Source organism: Myxocyprinus asiaticus, chromosome 44, assembly GCF_019703515.2.
Source record: "Myxocyprinus asiaticus isolate MX2 ecotype Aquarium Trade chromosome 44, UBuf_Myxa_2, whole genome shotgun sequence".
Taxonomy (NCBI): Eukaryota; Metazoa; Chordata; class Actinopteri; order Cypriniformes; family Catostomidae; genus Myxocyprinus; species Myxocyprinus asiaticus.
Window position 1 is genome coordinate 17891091 of NC_059387.1, and position 18331 is coordinate 17909421.

The 18331-nt window shown below is 43.8% G+C and overlaps 1 pseudogene; it reads left to right on the plus strand.

Annotated features, from left to right (window-relative positions):
- Positions 1 to 352: 352 nt before the first annotated feature.
- LOC127434221 (F-box only protein 15-like) lies at positions 353 to 16923 on the plus strand (annotated as a pseudogene).
- Positions 16924 to 18331: the final 1408 nt, after the last annotated feature.

The following is an 18331-nucleotide window of genomic DNA, read 5'->3' on the forward strand; positions in this document are numbered from 1 at the left end:
CCCTGAAGTCCATCGTAATAGACTGAAGTGATGTCTGGCTGGCACTGGCTGCATTTAGTCGTCATCACTCAGAGACATCTTGAGACACCTGTATTCTTTTCTTTTTGTTGTGCTGTCTTGCTTTTATGCGCAAGAACGTGTTCAGTCTGAATGGCCCCTTTTTCTTTTTTGACACTTTGGATATTTATCTTACTTTCCCTATTCCTCCAACACTGTCAATAAAATTTCAGCAGCAATTCTAGTCTGTATATCTAGAATATAGCTTTTTTTTTTTTTTTTTAAGTAGATGCCACGTAACATTCACCAGCAACAGCTCAGAGCAGCTCAGAGTCTATTTACACTTGCAGTAAGGATGAACTGCTGCTTTAAGATCATGAGTGTTCACAGGGCCAGTCAGCGTCGACTCCATCCTTCCTCACAGGCTCTGCACACACCTCCTTTGAGAGGTATTGCCCCATGTGTGGAGAGTGTAAAGCTTTGCGGAAGTTGACATTGTGTATCCGAAAGCAGTGACTGACCTGGGGCCTGCAGAAGGGCAAGTAAAGAACGAAGACATCAAATGTCTAGCTGGGTGGGCACTGGGCCTGTGCATCATGGGGCCCACAGCAGTTCATGCCCACGGATGACAGCTCTCTTCAGCCATGCGAAACAATGCAAATTATTGTGAATAACAACATGTCCATGACCTGACTTTATCAGAATGGGCTACTTTTGTTCTAAGAACACATTTGAAACTTTTTGGTTTAAATCTGCCTTTATAATAATCCTACAGTTGACCCTTACCTGAATGTGTGCCAGTGTGGTTTGATTATGTTTGCTTTTTTACCCAAGAACTATAACAAAAATGTGATTATTTACTTTGGAGGGTAGAATATAAAACAAAACAAAAATATCGTATTCAAGAGGGTTTTGAACTACACTGGTGGCCAAAAGTTTGGAATAATGTACAGATTTAGCTGTTTCGGAAGGAAATTGGTACTTTAATTCACCAAAGTGGCATTAAATTGATCACAAAGTATAATAAGGACATTGCTGATGTAAAAAACAGTGCCATCACTATTTGAAAAAAGTCATTTTTGATCAAATCTAGACAGGCCCCATTTCCAGCAGCCATCACTCCAACACCTTATCCTTGAGTAATCATAATAAATTGCTAATTTGGTACTAGAAAATCACTTGCCATTTTATCAAACACAGCTGAAAGCTGTTTGGTTCATTTAATGAAGCTTAACATTGTCTTTGTGTTTATTGTGGATTTGCCACAGTTTGCAATGACTGGCATGTCTTAAGGTCAATATTAGGGTAAAAAAGAAACAACTGTCTTAGAAACTCGTCAGTCAATCATTGTTTTGTGGAATGAAGAAGAAAAAAAAATGGCTGTGAAGGATAGACTTGCAGTCTCTTCAATGGTATGTACTATATACAGTAAAGCTCTGTAAAGGTCCTAGATCACATCTAATGTTCACAACTGGATTTTTGTGTCTACTGAAGATTTTTTTTTTTTTTGGAAAGATGTTTTTCATTGTTTCATCAGCTGAATTATCAGCACCAATTTAAACAACCCACTGAAGAGAATGAAAATTTGTCCCCTTGTCCTTGTTTTCATTCCCTTCAAAACTAAACATTATGCTACTCTGAAAAAGGTCTATGGCATCCTCCTGCTTTCTTAGTGACTGACAAAGTCTAACCTTGAAAAAATATACAGTGGATATCAAATTAAGTTGTTTGTTAAGTAACACATGGATTCTGGTGCTTTACAAATAACTTGTGTAAAAGACATGCCTTTTCTGGAGTCAATGTGTTTTTGACATTCTCCTTAATGTTGTGTTGTGTGTGTTTTTGTTTTTTTTGTTTTGTTTTTTTTTTTTTTTTGTGGTTATATCCTTTTATTTAATTAGACTAGAGCGTTTGTTTGGCATGGTATCACATAAACTGTATTAATGGAATAGTTCACCCAAAATGTAAATTCTCATCATTTACTTACACCCATGCCATCCCAGTTCCCTATCTGTCACTCACTCGACGTTGGTGTCGATGTAGTGACACTAGGGGTCACTCTTGGGAGCCCGAGACACCTCTTGTCTTTGATAAAAGGCCAATGAAAATTGGCGAGTGGTATTTGCATGCCACTCCCCCGAACATATGGGTATAAAAGGAGCTGGTATGCAACCACTCATTCAGATTTTCTCTTCGGAGCCGAACGGTCATGCTCACTGAGCTGAATACTACTGTTCATTCACCTCTGCTGGATCTGACAGCGCATTTCAGCGGCTTCTCCCTCCTCTGCACTGGTGCACTGCAGAGAACGCCCCTGGGCGCTTCGGCAGAAAAACTAGAGAGTATATTTTCTGAGAGCATTTTTCCCCTCTAAAGAGTATATATTTCTCTAAAAGAGCGCACACATGGAACGTCTTTTTAAAGACGCGTCTTTTTAAAGATGCTTTTCCGATTGTGTGTTATTCCTGGTTGTGCTCGTTATCTCTCGCCTTCTAACGGTCACGATCACTGTCTTTCGTGTCTGGGCACTGCTCACGCGGAGACAGCGTTCGTGGATGGTCATGTTCTCATTGCGAGAATATGTCCATGGCAACGTTGCGGTTGCGGCTCGCCTTCGTAAGAAAGCGAGCCACCCCAGAGGCTCCCGCCTTGGTCCTTTTACCCATGGGTTTGAGGCCAGCGCGGCTAGCACTGGGGGCGATTTGGGGACCCCAATGGGACCGCCTCTGCCGGGTATCCCCCCGCGGACCTCCCATTCCCCAGCACGCTCGTCTGCCCCGATCGGGCTTCCGGGTGAGTCTGCCGGCTCGTCTCACGGCGAGTTCGACCTCTTATTCGGAGCCCGCGAAAGTGATGAGCTCTCGAGCGCAGCATCGGAGAGCGGGCTCGTCCAGTCGGAAGCCTCAGCTGGGCTCCTCCCTTCGGGGTCGATCGCCCAGTCACAGGCTGACGCGGAGATGACGACATGCTTTCCCGGGCAGCCGCGAGCGTCGGTTAGAGTGGATTTCACCGCTCTTCCCTGAACCCTCGCGGCTCGGTGATTGGTTCCTGGGCTCGCGGCGCCACTCAAAGACATGCCCCGCCCCGTTCCTTTCTTCCCGGAAGTGCACGAAGAGCTGACAAGGTTCCGGGAGGCACTTTTTACTGCCCGGTCCCGATCTTTTCAGCTTCCCCGCTCTAACTACCCTCGATGGTGGGGCGGCCAAGGGTTATTCGGCAATCCCCCGGTGGATAAAGGCGCTCGCGGTGCACCTATGCACAAGCCGCCTCCACCCTGCACGCCATGGCTCTCCTGCAAGTCCGCCAAGGCGCTAAAGGAACTGCACGAGGGTAGTTCCGCCCCGGGATTGATGCAGGAACTGCGCTCGGCGACTGACCTCGCTCTCCGAGCGACGGAGGTCACGGCGCGGTCTCTCGGGCAGACGATGGCCACACTAGTGGTCCAGGAGCGCCACCTTTGGCTCAACCTGGTCAAGATGGGTGAGGCCGACAAGACACGATTCCTTGCTGCCCCCATTTCCCAAGCGGGCCTATTCGGCGATACCGTCGAGGACTTTGCCCAGCAGTTCTCGATGGTAGAGCAGTAGATGGATGCTAGCCGGCATATCCTGCCCCGGCACGGCTCAAGATCCCGCACCCCATCTACTCATCACCAAGGACGTCCCCCTGCGGTAACTGCACCGGTTCCGCCGCAGCCCGCCCCTTCGGCCTGGCCCCGGCGTGGAGCCCACCGCAGGAAGCAGACGCCACCCGTCTCGCAGCCGCCCAGAACCCATGAAAGGCTTCAAAGTGCCCTTGAGACGGGCGACCCAGGGACAACGAAACCTGCTGCTCTGGAGCTGGTAAGCAGATCTTCATCTTTTTGTTACCTTTTGCATTTAATTGCACTGCATGCCCAAGTGGCTGCAGTACTCAAGAGCTCAGCAAGAGTGGTTTCCTTGTTCCCTGGGTCACGTATCCGGTGTGTACAGCTGGCATCACGACCACCGTCCACCACTCCATTTGGCAGGTTGGCACTCAGGCGGAGGTCTCCCGCCCTGAGCACCCAGCTGTGGCACAAATCTGCCCCCGATGTGACAGTCTCCACGGGTCACGAGGACAGGCCTCTTCCTCCCCCATCCCAGGCTGTTCCGGGGGTGGTCACAAGGAGCCAGGTAAGTGTTTCGATGTTCTCGGACTCAGCACGGCCACGACATGGTGTGGCACCTCGAGCTCCGCCCCGCCGCGAGGCCCCACCTGCCGGTACATCCGATGACGTTGTCCCTTTGGTCCCCCTTGCACGGAACTTGGACGCATGTCTTGCGCCTTCCAGTCCGTCACGAGGGCTGGTCTGGACCGTCCAACTCGGCTGCACGATTCACTTTGCCGGGCATCCGCCCAGGTTCAGCGGTGTCCACTTCACCTTGGTGAAAGCCGAAAATGCTGCTACCTTGCGCGGAGATCACTACCCTCCTACGGAAGGACGCGATAGAACCTGTCCCTCCAGCCAAGATGAAGAAAGGGTTTTACAGCCCCTACTTCATTGTACCGAAAAAAGGCGGTGGGTTGCAGCCAATCTTGGACCTGCGAGTACTGAACCGGGCTTTACACAGACTCCCGTTCAAGATGCTGACGCAAAGACGCATTCTAGCGAGCGTCCGGCATCAAGATTGGTTCGCGGCGGTAGACCCGAAGGATGCGTACTTTCATGTCTCGATCCTTCCTTGACACAGACCCTTCCTGCGGTTCGTGTTCGAGGTTCAGGTGTATCAGTACAAAGTCCTCCCTTTCGGCCTGTCCCTGTCTCCTCGCGTCTTTACGAAGATCGCAGAGGCTGCCCTTGCCCCGTTAAGGGAGGTGGGCTTTCGCATTCTCAACTATCTCAATGACTGGCTAATCTTAGCTCACTGTCGAGACGTGTTGTGCACACACAGGGACCTGGTGCTCTCACACCTCAGCCGACTAGGGCTTCGGGTTGACTGGGAAAAGAGCAAGCTCCTCCCGGTTCAGAGCATCTCTTTTCTCGGTTTGGAGTTGGACTCAGTCTCCTTGACGGCGCGCCTTACGAACGATCGCGCCCAGTTGGTGCTAGCCTGTTTGAAGGCATTCAAACAGAAAACAGCGGTTCCACTGAAACATTTTAAGAGGCTCCTGGGGCATATGGCATCCTCGGCGGTGGCCATCCCGCTCGGGTTGATGCATATGAGGCCGCTTTAGCACTGGCTCCAGACTCGAGTCCTGAGACGGGCATGGCGCCACGGGACACCGCGTGGCCATTACGTCGGTCTCTCACCGTCTTTTCAGCCCTTGGATCGACCTCTCGTTTCTACGAGCAGGTGTTCCACTAGAACTGGTCTCCAGGTGCGTCGTGGTCACAACAGATGCCTCCAAAACAGGCTGGGGCGCTGTTTGCAGTGGGCACACAGCCGCCAGCCTCTGGATGGGTCCGCGGCTGCGTTGGCACATCAACTGCCTCGAGTTACTGGCAATTCTGCTCGCCCTGCGGAGGTTCCGGCCATTGATCCAGGGCAAGCACGTGCTAGTTCGGATGGACAGCACGGCAGCGGTAGCATATGTCAACCGCCAAGGCGGTCTGCGCTCCCGCTGTATGTCACAACTCGCCTGCCGTCTCCTCCAACAGAGTCAGCAGCACCTCAAAGTCGCTGCGAGCCACTCACATCCCGGGCAACCTCAACACTACGGTGGACGCGCTGTCACAACAGGTTACCCTCAAGGGAGAGTGGAGACTCCACCTTCATGTGGTTCAGCTGATTTGGAGTCGATTCGACAGGCACAGGTGCACCTGTTCGCCTCCCAAGAATCCTCCCCACTGCCCGCTCTAGTACGCCCTGAGGCCTTCCTCGGCATAGATGCGCTGGCACACAGCTGGTCCCCTGGCATTTGCAAATATGCGTTTTCCCCCAGTGAGCCTGCTTGCACAGACCCTGTGCAAGGTCAGGGAGGATGAGGAGAAGGTCGTCCTGGTAAGCACCCTACTGGCCCGCCCAGACGTGGTGCTCGGACCTCATGCTCCTCGCGACAGCTCCCCCCGGGCAAATTTCCCTGAGGAAGGACCTTCTTTCTCAGGGAAGGGGCACCATCCGGCACCCGCGCCTAGACCTCTGGAATCTCCATGTCTGGCCCCTGGACGGGACGCGGAAGACCTAAGCTGTCTCCCACCTGCGATGGTAGACACGTTCACTCAGGCTAGGGCTCCCTCTATGAGGCGCCTGTATGCCTTTAAGTGGCGTCTGTTCGCTAAGTGGTGTTCTTCCCGTCGGGAAGACCCCCAGAGATGTGCAGTCAGATCAGTGCTTTCCTTCCTGCAAGAGAGGTTGGAAGGGAGGCTGTCCCCTTCCACCTTGAAGGTGTACATTGCTGCCATAGCAGCACACCATGACGCAGTCGACGGTAAGTCCTTAGGGAAGCATGATCTGATCATCAGTTTCCTAAGAGGCGCCAGGAGGCTGAATCCCTCCAGGCCGCTCCTTGTTCCCTCATCGGACCTCTGTAGTTCTTCAGGGTCTACAGAGAGCCCCCTTTGAGCTTTGCAGTCAGCCGAGCTTAAGGCATTCTCCTTGAAGACTGCCCTCCTGACTGCGCTCACTTCCATCAAGAGGGTAGGTGACCTGCAAGCGTTCTCTGTCAGCGAAACATGCCTGGAGTTCGGTCCGGGCTATTCTCACGTGATCCTGAGACCCCGACCGGGCTATGTGCCCAAGGTTCCCACCACTCCTTTTAGGGACCAGGTGGTGAACCTGCAAACGCTGCCCCAGGAGGAGGCAGACCCAGCCCTGTCGTTGCTGTGTCCGGTGCGCGCTTTACGCATCTATTTGGATTGCACGCTGAACTTTAGAGTCTCTGAGCAGCTCTTTGTCTGCTTTGGTGCACAGCGGAAAGGAAGCGCTGTCTCCAAGCAGAGGATCGCAAACTGGCTCATTGACGCCATAACTATGGCATATCTCGCCCAAAACATGCCACCCCGGTAGGGCTATGAGCCCATTCTACCCGTGGTGTAGTGGCTCCTTGGGGCCCAGGCCAGAGGTGCCTCTCTAACAGACATTTGCAGAGCAGCGGGCTGGGCAACACCCAACACCTTTGCAAGGTTCTACAACCTCCGGGTGGAACCGGTTTCGTCCCAGGTAGTGGCATGCAACACAAGCGGATAAGCCCAGGATAGCCGGCCGGGTGTATCACTTGCACATAGCGCCTTCCACCTCCTTTTGATCTGAAGACGTGCGCTGTTAATTCCCAGTAGTGTTCACAAAATCTGTTCCCTGGTTGACTTCCTCCGAGCCCTGTGGCAGTCGAGTTTTCGGAGAGACTCGCTGCCAGCCCAGTACACGCGCTAACTAAGAGCCCGGTTCTGGGGTAGGTGCTCCGCATGTGGCGGTTCCCTGTAAGGCTAACCCCATGCGATCTATATCTTCCACTAATTCATTCCCTGCTGGCAAACTGTGTCTTCCTTGGGCAGAGTCCCTCTGCCCCAGTCTCCATGTTGTAGTATCTCCTCCCCCATTGGGCAGGATCTACCTTGAAGGCTCTCCACATGGTTGGAAAGACCATGTGATGTATTATTCCACTTAAATATCCCCCCCTCTCTTGGGGTGAGGTGTGGTTTCCACGGTGTCCTCCCCTTTGGAGGGACACCCCCCGACTAGACCTGGCGGCCCAGTCGGATAATCCCCCTTCTTTTTTAGGGAGTGGAAAAAGAGAAGGGGAAAAGAGGCCATGACTGGGTTAAGCTTGTCTCTATCTCTGGGTAGTCGACTTGTCCCCAAAAAGGGCCGTTCGACACTCATAACTGTGTTGGGGGAGGTTACGTGTTGACCTGGTGTGCTGGCTATGAGGCACACAGCAAGTCTGCCCACCGCACACTGCCAGTTCACGTAACACCGTTCAGCCTTGTGGCGTTTTGTATAGGGACCCCTAGTGTCACTACATCGACACCAACGTCGAGTGAGTGACAGATAGGAACGTCATGGTTACTGGTGTATCCTCCGTTCCCTGATGGAGGGAACGAGACGTTGGTCCCTCCTGCCACAACGCTGAACTACCCGCTGAAATGGCTGGACCTTATATCGGCTCCTCAGCGTAAAACCTGAATGAGTGGTTGCATACCATCTCCTTTTATACCCGTATGTTCGGGGGAGTGGCATGCAAATACCACTCGCCAATTTTCATTGGCCTTTTATCAAAGACCAGAGGTGTCTCGGGCTCCCAAGTGTGACCCCTAGTGTCACTACATCGACACAAACGTCTCGTTCCCTCCATCAGGGAACGGAGGTTACACCAGTAACCATGACGATATGTGACTTTCTTTCTTCAGCAGAACACAAAGATTTTTAGAAAAATATCTCAGTGAGAGTGAAGACATGGATTTAACTACTCTTATGGATTACTTCTATGCTTCCTTTGTGACTTTTCTTGGAGCTACAAAGGTCTGATCACCATTCACTTGCATTGTATGGACCTACAGAGCTGAGATATTCTTCTAAAAATCTTTGTATTTTGCAATTGAAATAAAGTCATACACATCTGGGACGGCATGGGGGTAAATGAGTAAATTATGAGAGAATTTTCTTTTTTGGGTGAACTATCCCTTTAACAAAAACATAAATAAGCACATATAAGCTATGTTTAGTTGTTGTTTCGATCAGTTTTGATTTCTTTTGTTCACCTCCCTTTCTGTACATTGCTTCATTTAGGAATACATAAGACTTTGTAGTCAAAATAACATCCTTTTGTTGTGACCTATCTAATTGGTTGGAAATGGCATATTCCCCACCAAATATGTCAGTGTGTGTTTTTCCCTCCTGCAGTGTCTGGGCTTATTAAAGGTGAGTGTGAGAGTCAGCGTCTCAGATTTGCTCTGTGCTCCTGGGCGATGCCATACGGAAACATGCTTGATCTGCAGGCCACAGCGTGCTGTTGTCTTAACCTCTGATTAGAGCTGCCGGGCCACTACATTTTTCGACTCGAAGAGCATGTGGCTTACAGAGGGAATGAGAATAATTGTGGTCCCCTCAGAAGACTGGATGAATGGTAGAAATAAATTGCTTGGCCCCTACCTCTTGCCCAGACAAATCCCCCTAGATTCCTCAGTTACAAAGACACTGGGGGATGAGATTTACTTCAGTAATAATCATCTCCACTGACTTGCAGACACAAACAACAGCTATTAATCTCTGTGAGACTCTGCTTGTATCTTCTTATACAGCATTAATTGATATCATATTGTGTCACTGCCTGGCACGTGATCCAATATAGTTGGTATTTTCAGCTTAATGTCCAACTTCTTGCAGACTCAGTGTTATTTATTGTCATTGGCTTGCCAAACAAATGGTACCCTGCTCTTAATAAACATAATTATGTTGATAGCAGTACTTACCCTTCTCTTTTATAATACTTTGGCTCTTTATCTTGCTATTCCCACCTCCCAAAATAAAAAAAAAACACTCACAGCCCCAGACATTTTCCTTAAATGATCTCAAAGCAGAGGTGTCAGATGGAGTTTGTATGATGTGTGTCTTCCAGGAGTCTGTGCATTACATGGGAGATCACAGTGACTGATGGGAGAGGACGACAGAGCACCTTTGAACAGTCTCAGGCCTCCTTCAGCAGTACGGCTGTTTTTGTGTTTTGGGGCACTGTCAGCTGGCCTCCTTTCAACCAGCTCACCTCACTTGAGCTTCACGGAGAGTTGCAGGTGCCCCTCGATTGTGGATTGTAGGGTACTCCTTACAGGTATTCTAAATGCGAAAAATACCAAGGCATACCTTTACTCCAACCAGGGCCGTAGGAACAATCTGAAATCTTAGAATCTTTGCTCATGAACATTAATTATGTGATGTAACATTATAATAGTGCACTACGTCTACTTGGATGTACGATAAATGTTACACTGTAGTTTCCTAAACAGAGATTGACAGCAGTATAAAATATTCAGGTAAACATTCAGAAATAGAAAAAAAAAAAGTAATTAAATGTAACATAAAATTTAAATTGCTGTTCTTCACTGTATTATATTAATACAGTAATGCTTTTTAAAGTTACTCCAAGAGCGGCTTGTCAATTTCTTGTTTTCTTTACTGAGTTTGATTAACATTATTCTTAAAATTTCTGAAATTGTGTGTGTGTGTGTGTGTGTGTGTGCGCGCACGCGTGTGCAAGTGTTTATAATGGTTGCGTTGCCCCTGACTCTAACCTAAGTTAATCTTTTGACTATCAGGCCTGCCTGCAAATCCATCATGTCTAAAATAGACTTTAAAGGTGGAAACAGGGAGTTTTGTGGTTCAGACAAACATGTCAAGTTGCTATACATTGGACAGGGTGTAACTGTGAGAGTCTGGCAGATATTTTCCAGTTATACAGTTGACCCTTTACTTTGTGGACAAAACATACAGTATAATACATTGTGCACAGTAATTCATTTTTCAACTCTCTCAGAGTGACTTGAGATATTCTAAATATATATTTGAATGGTTAAAGCAACAGTAACTATATTTTTCATATTTAGGACCAATGGGCAATTGCTTTTATCATTGTGAATTTGCACAACCACAGACTTGTTGAAAGAAGTCTTCCTGCATCAGTTTGGTAATCCTTTATTTTCCTCTTATTGTCTTGTTCCATTGGCAGATATTTTATCAGGGTGTCTGATTTTAATTTCTCCAGGTTATGACAGACTTGTTGCACTGGCCCCTTTAAAGTCAACATACAATTTATAACAAAATGTGGTGTGTATTTGTATTGTCAGAATCCCTGTGGGTGAATCGTTCTCTTCTGTTCTCTCTTTATATACTCAGATGTGTTAAACACCTCACTGATTCTTGAGATAAGGGACAAAACATGTGCTACATAAAGTACTCTTTATGGTAAAAATCAAGAAATTCATAACAATAAAAATACTGGAAAAGTTAAATCCAAAGGAAATGTGTATAATCAGGTCATTCATTACCTATATTTTTAAATAATTTCATTATAATTTTTTTAATGCATGCTCTATACCTGGAAGCACATGGAACTTAACCTGTCCTCAGCAAGAGGTCACAATGTTAAACTGCCAAACAAAGCGTTTAAAAATGCAACACATTTATAAATATAAATATCAAATTAAAGGTAGGGATTTGTAAGCTATCAAACAATACATAAAGTAATCTTTAAATTATGTTTTCCATAAAAAAAAATAACTGCCTATAAAAGTTGTGTCCTCACTTTGATTCAACTCTGTCAGATTTTATATAATCCTGAATAAATCAGACAATGTCATGGCCAGCTATAACTCTGAGTACCCCTTTCCCACTTTCTGCTCATGGTGGATGCAACAGTAGGGTACGTGGTCTGGTAAATTTATATATACAGTTGAAGTCAGAAGTTTACATACACCTTAGCCAAATACATTTAAACTCAGTTTTTCACAATTCCTGACATTTAATCGTAAGAAATTCCAGTCTTAGGTCAGTTAGGATCACTACTTTAATTTAAGAATGTGAAATGTCAGAATAATAGTAGAGAGAATGATTTATTTCAGCTTTTATTTCTTTCACCACATTCCCAGTGGGTCAGAAGTTTACATACACTTAGTTTGTATTTGGTAGCATTGCCTTTAAATTGTTTAACTTGGGTCAAACTTTTTGGGTAGCCTTCCACAAGCTTTTCACAATAAGTTGCTAGAAGTTTGGTGTAACTGAGTCAAGTTTGTAGACCTCCTTGCTCGCACATGCTTTTTCAGTTCTGCACACAAATTTTCTATCGAACTGTGATCAGGGCTTTGTGATGGCCACTCCAATCCCTTGAATTTGTTGTCCTTAAGCTATTTTGCCACAACTTTGGAGGTACGCTTGGGGTCTTTGTCCATTTGGAACATTTGCGACTGAGCTTTACCTTCCTGGCTGATGTCTTGATGTTGCTTCAATATATCCAAATAAATTTCCTTCGTCATGGTGCCATCTATTTTGTGAAGTGTACCAATCCCTCCTGCAGCAAAGCACCCCCACAACATGATGCTGCCACCCCCATGCTTCATGGTTGGGATGGTGTTCTTCGGCTTGCAAGCCTCACCCTTTTTCCTCCAAACATAATGATGGCCATTATGGCCAAACAGTTCAATTTTTGTTTCATCAGACCAGAAGAAATTTCTCCAGAAATAAGATCTTTGTCCGCATGTGCACTTGCAAACTGTAGTCTGACTTTTTTATGGTGGTTTTGGAGCAGTGGCTTCTTCCTTGCTGAGCAGCCTTTAAGGTTATGTCGATACAGGACTTGTTTTACTGTGGATATAGATACTTGTCTTCCTGCTTCCTCCAGCATCTTCACAAGGTCCTATGCATTAGTTCTGGGATTGATTTGCACTTTTCGCATCAAACTACGTTCCCCTCTAGGAGACAAAATGCGTCTCCTTCCTGAGCGGTATGATGGTGCGTGGTCCCATGGTGTTTACACTTGTGTACTATTGTTTGTACAGATGAACGAGGTACCTTCAGGCATTTGGAAATTGCTCCCAAGGATGAACCAGACTTGTGGAGGTCCACAATTTTTTTTCTGAGGTCTTGGCTGATTTCTTTAGATTTTCCCATGATGTCAAGCAAAGAGGCGCTGAGTTTGAAGGTAGGCCTTAAAATACATCCACAGGTACACCTCCAATTTAGTGCACCTCCTATCAGAAGCTAATTGTCTAAAGGCTTGACGTATTTTTCTGGAGTTATCCAAGCTGCTTAAAGGCACAGTTAACTTAGTGTCTGACCCATTGGAATTGTGATATAGTCAATTAAAAGTGAAACAATCTGTCTGTAAACAGTTGTTGGAAAAATGACGCATGCCATGCACAGGCTATAGAGTTATAGTTATAGGTTATAGAGGCATCTTCCACTGAGGAAACAAACAAAATGGCTCCAGTGAACAACACATGGTTAAGATGGAAAAATATTACATTTACTGAAAACAGTAAAAAAAAAAAAAAAAACATTATAGAATGTACGGTATGTTATCACTTAACTCATTTACTGGAAACTATTATTAGATGATTAAAGACTTTACACTGTTATTGGATGGATCAAATTAAAATAGCATGCTTTGTGTGTCTGATGGAGTTGACACAAATTACAATAAGTTATGAAGTGAATAAATATAAATTTTCTGAAAAAAGCAGTTTTATAAACACCTGTTCCCTTACATGGTTAGTTAGCTGAAACCTTTGTCTACAAATATGTCCATTTCAAGTTAATTTTAGTGTTTTGTCCCTTATTTCAAGAATCAGTGACCTCTGTGAGTCACAACTTACATTTCTGGTATGTATCATTGTCAATTGTCAGTTTGTTGTGCAATAACTCCATCTTCTGGTGATGTTGGACACTGTATGAACAGCCCTGACTCATCAATAATCCCTTGGGGTGTTGCTATACTGTTTATCTTGTCTATCTGCTTTACTGTTATACTGTCTCCATGCTCCTCAAAACGAAAAGGGATGTTTACACCCATTTAGTATACGGTATAATGTATTTCTTTTCCCTTCTTTATTCCCTCATTCACAATGCTAGTCCACATACAGCAGCTGAAGTCAGTGCTTTGTTTGATGATGTGGACCCAGAGTACGGTCTCCATGGAAACCCTGCTTACTTTTGAACTGCACAATATAGTGCAAGTCATCATGTCTGGACGCTTTCCCCAGCTGTTCTGCAGGAGAGGTAAATGCAGACAAGTTAAATGTAAATGAGTAGAATCTTTTGGAATCATTTAAACTTAATTCCCTATTAAGGTAACAGTTGGCAGTCTAAAACTTCACACAGCCAGCTAATAGTGTATATATAAACAGTAACCTTTATATGCCACAGAAGTCATGATTTAACTATTTTTATACTGTAGTGCAATGACAGTAGATGGTGCTAGATACTTAAATATATCAACGTTGTCCTGCTGAAAGCAAGTTTACCGGTTTTTGCCCCTCTGAAGCAATGGAGGATCAATGGCATTATTATTAATGATCAGATACTTAAATAATATTATCATAAACGTGAATTTCCCTCATACGGCCTCTCCTTAACCCTGTAAAGCCTTACATATGAAATAATGGTCAGAATTATTATTATTATTATTATTATCATTATTATTATTATTTTTTTTATGTTTTTTTAATGGAGCTGTTTTTTAACTAAAAAAAATAAAATAAATGAAAATGTGTTTTTTTTTTATTATTATTTTTATTTTTTTTTTATCATATTTGATGTAAGGAAAAATATAAGACACAGCACAAAGACTGAGAGATTTCCAATATGCTCACAATTTAACTTAAACTGTCTGCATATCTTCACCATTAATATGTAGGATTTTATATGAAAATAAACTAATGTAATTAGTTTAAGAATCTTGGCCGCATTCGGCCACCAATAAACATAGGATAAATGACAAATGATCAGATTAGAAATCTGATTAAAAATTCTCCACCATTAACTATGTAATACAATAGTCTCGTTGTATCTGCTCACAATTTATATGTGAGGAGTTTAGCTCAAGAAGGGAATTAAGATTTATTTGATATATCAGGCTTTAAAGTTGATTATCTGGTCATTTGTAGGTAATTTTTTATATTATAATATACATAAAAGTTATTGTTACTTTTACTTTATGATACTCGGCCATGATTTCACAGCAAAAAGACATGTGGATCACAATACAATGTTGATGATGTATCGGCTTTAGAAAATCATGTATCACATATAAATACTGTTTTAAAAGGTTGAGTAATAAATTTAAGGTTGTATTTTACATGTACAGTGCATAAGCTGCATATACACTCAAACACTTTATTAGGAACACCTGTACGCCTACTTATTCATGCAATTATCTAATCTGCCAATCATGTGGTAGCAGTGCAATGCATAAAATCATGCAGATACAGGTCAGGAGCTTCAGTTAATGTTCACATCAACCATAAGAATGGGGAAAGATGTGATCTCGACCAAAGAAGTGATTTCGACCATGTCATGACTGTTGGTGCCAGACGGGCTTGTTTGACTATTTCTGTAACTGTGGATCTCCTGGGATTTTCACGCACAACAGTCTCTAGGGTTTACTCAGAATGGTGCCAAAAACTGTAGTTCTGCGGACGGAAACGCCTTGTTGATGAGAGAGGTCAACGGAGAATGGCGTGACTGGTTTGAGCTGACAGAAAGGCTACGGAAACTCAGATAACCACTCTATACAATTGTAGTGAGCAGAATAGCATCTCAGAATGTACAACATATCAAACCTTGAGGCGGATGGGCTACAACAGTAGGAGACCACATAGGGCACTTTATTAGGACCATTTTATTTCCTAATAAATTGCTTGGTGAGTGTATATATATGGCAAAGGCTCTTTGTATATTACTAAGTGTGCATGTTTTTGCTATTTACTGTAAATCGCAACCAAAAGCATGTTGTTTGATATAAGTGCAAACAGTGTGATATGCTATTTACGCCCCAGTGCAAATAGTGGCAGATACTGTTTTCACCTGTTTTACTAGCATACAGTATAGGGGCATCACTACAGCATGTTTATTGTGTTTATTTAGATTCCCACAGACACCCTACATTACCCCCTACACCAGGGGTGTCAAACTCGGTTCCTGGAGGGCTACAGTCCAGCAGAGTTTAGCTCCAACCCTAATTAAACACACCTGAAGCAGCTAATCAAGGTCTTCAGGAGTGCTTGAAGATTACAAAGAGGCATTTTGGAGCAGGGCTGGAACCAAACTCTGCAGGGCTGCAGCCCTCCAGGAACTGAGTTGACACCCCTGCCCTACACCTAAACCTAACCCTAACCTTCCCTTATAAAAATTAACCATGGTTTTACTACAGTAATCATAGTATCACCATAATATTTTGTAGTAAAATCATAGTAACCACAAAATGAAACATGATTACTAAATACACCATATTACTGTTGTAATACCATGGTTAATTGCATTAAAACTATAGCTTCAGCTAAAAAAAAAAAAACATGGTTACTACAATATTACTATAGTCTAATCATGGTTAATTTTACCCTGATCAAATGTTTCTCTAAACTCCTGGACTGTCACCGTGACCAAATCACTGCCACAAAATCAACCTTTATATTAAGTTGTATTTATTGTTATAAGTAGTGTTAAAGGAAATATTAAGTGTGAAGACAGGAAACGGGATGGGAAACATTGGGGCAAAAGTGGGAATGGAATCTGGGTCGTCCGTATGAGAAAAGCACACCCTCAGTGTCTTTACACTATTTGAGTGCAAGTAGCCACGCTGTGTGGCAGGTGCTATTTACCAGTGTTCTTTACAAATATTTCATAAATTTTTTTAAATCTATCAATTTCTGTAAGAGATTATATTGTGTTGCCCTTTCACAATCCCATCTTTGATATATCACTGATTTGGCAGAGAACCCCAAAATATCAAACTGTTTTCTCACCGTACTCTCCAGATCAGATTTCTGATGGTTACCTTCCACTGGAAGTCATCAGTGAGGCTAACAGATCTCTAAATTCTCATCTGGTTGGAGGTGTCAGCTTGCCTTGGAGGACTGAAGCCCTCCATGGAACTATCAAGTTACTACATCACCATGCTGGTTCATATACCAATCATCCTTAAATTTTTATATACCGTACCTTACTTAGCTAAATAAGGCTCAAGTTTTCTTGATGTAATTGGTGTGTCCAGGATTGCTGCATGATGAACCTCACTGTATGGGATGAAGCCATGCAGCCTTTTTGGTGTGTCAGTGCTCCTATTGTCATGACAAAAGCAAATCAAGAGGTGGTATCTTATGATTTTGATGGAGAGAGTTTCTTTATCCTGTACCAAGACTCAGAGGGGAGGGTGGAGATGAGGCTGAAATGGGTGGAGGATGAAGAACAGTATTTTGTGGTTAATCTAGTGCTTTACCTTTCCATCTCCAAAGTGAATAAACACTTTGGGAGAAATTATTGAAGTTGCATCCGATTAGTGCATCTAATCAGTGAAGCATTTCCATATAAACTTTTTGGGCCTTATTAACGAAGCACGAGCAGAATACATTTCTGTCTAAATTGATTGTAAAAACATTCTTGCGTAAATCACATCATGTTGTTTTGTTGTTCATTTTAGTGTTGTATAGAATGATTTTGTTCTTATGGATCTGTAAGTACCTAAGATAAAACCAATTGCAAAAAGCTTATGAAATTCATTGCCTCCATTTCATTTGATTTTCCTTTCAGTCTTCATCAGGAAAGGCACATTTTCTACCCATTGCACTTATTTACGTTAAGTGAAATGATTTGCACAATGGATAGTTATGGTCAGTCCTACATTACTCAAGCAGCAGAAATTTTAGCTTGAAACATGGCAGAGTTAATGTATTCCACATGATTTCATTCATTATATTTTTCATAGGAGGCAGATTATGTACTTTTGTCATAGTGTCAAGTTACAGTTTAGATCTCAGCTGCATTGGTTTATGCATATGTATTAGTCCATAAAATTTCGGTTGAAGTGCTTGGCTTGAAGATGTATCACACCGTAACACTGAGAACATTTAAGTGTGTGTACCGGAATTTCAGCGTGTGATTTTGTGAAAAATATTTTGACATAATAAAACAAAACTCCACAATGTGAATTATATTGCTTAGCTGTGCTCATTTAGCAGCAAAAACTTTTTGGAAATTACAATACACAGTGCACAGTTATTACTGTGCGGCCTCAGCATTCCTTGCTTTGGCACACAGCATAAGACAATTACATTCAGGTGAGGTGTATAATATTTATAATGTCATAGCTGTTTTGACACAATTCCAGATTTAGAAGTACTGTACATTTTGCTTTGGTCAGTAATCAGAGGTGCTGATGTTACATAATGCTGGCAAGAAAGACTGACATAAAAAAAAAAAAAAAAAAAAAAAAAAAACTATATAGTGGTTTAATATGATTGCTTAGCATTCTCTTTTTCACAGAAGTCAGTCTAACCTTGAAAAGTGCCTTTTCCAACACATCATGTCATCATTCTGATCCATATCCATTCTTTCTGTATATTGCATGGTAGCGAGGAATGAAATGGCTTCTGTCAGTGATTTTATAATTGTAGCTGTATTAAATATTTGCCTGAAGGTTAACTACCCCATATGTTGCCCCTATATTTTGAACATTGGTTTATTGTACTGCAATAAATGAACAACTGTTCAGTTTTTGCAGCTAAGACTGACCTGAGGCATCTTTTAGTGGTATAAAACACTTTATGTATCCTTTAATGTGGTCTTCGCAAGTCATAAAACACCTGTTAGATCTTGTTTTCCTTAAATGAGACACAGACAGTAATGAGTTATCAAAAGCAAGTTGATGCTATACCGAAATAATGGTTTGCATC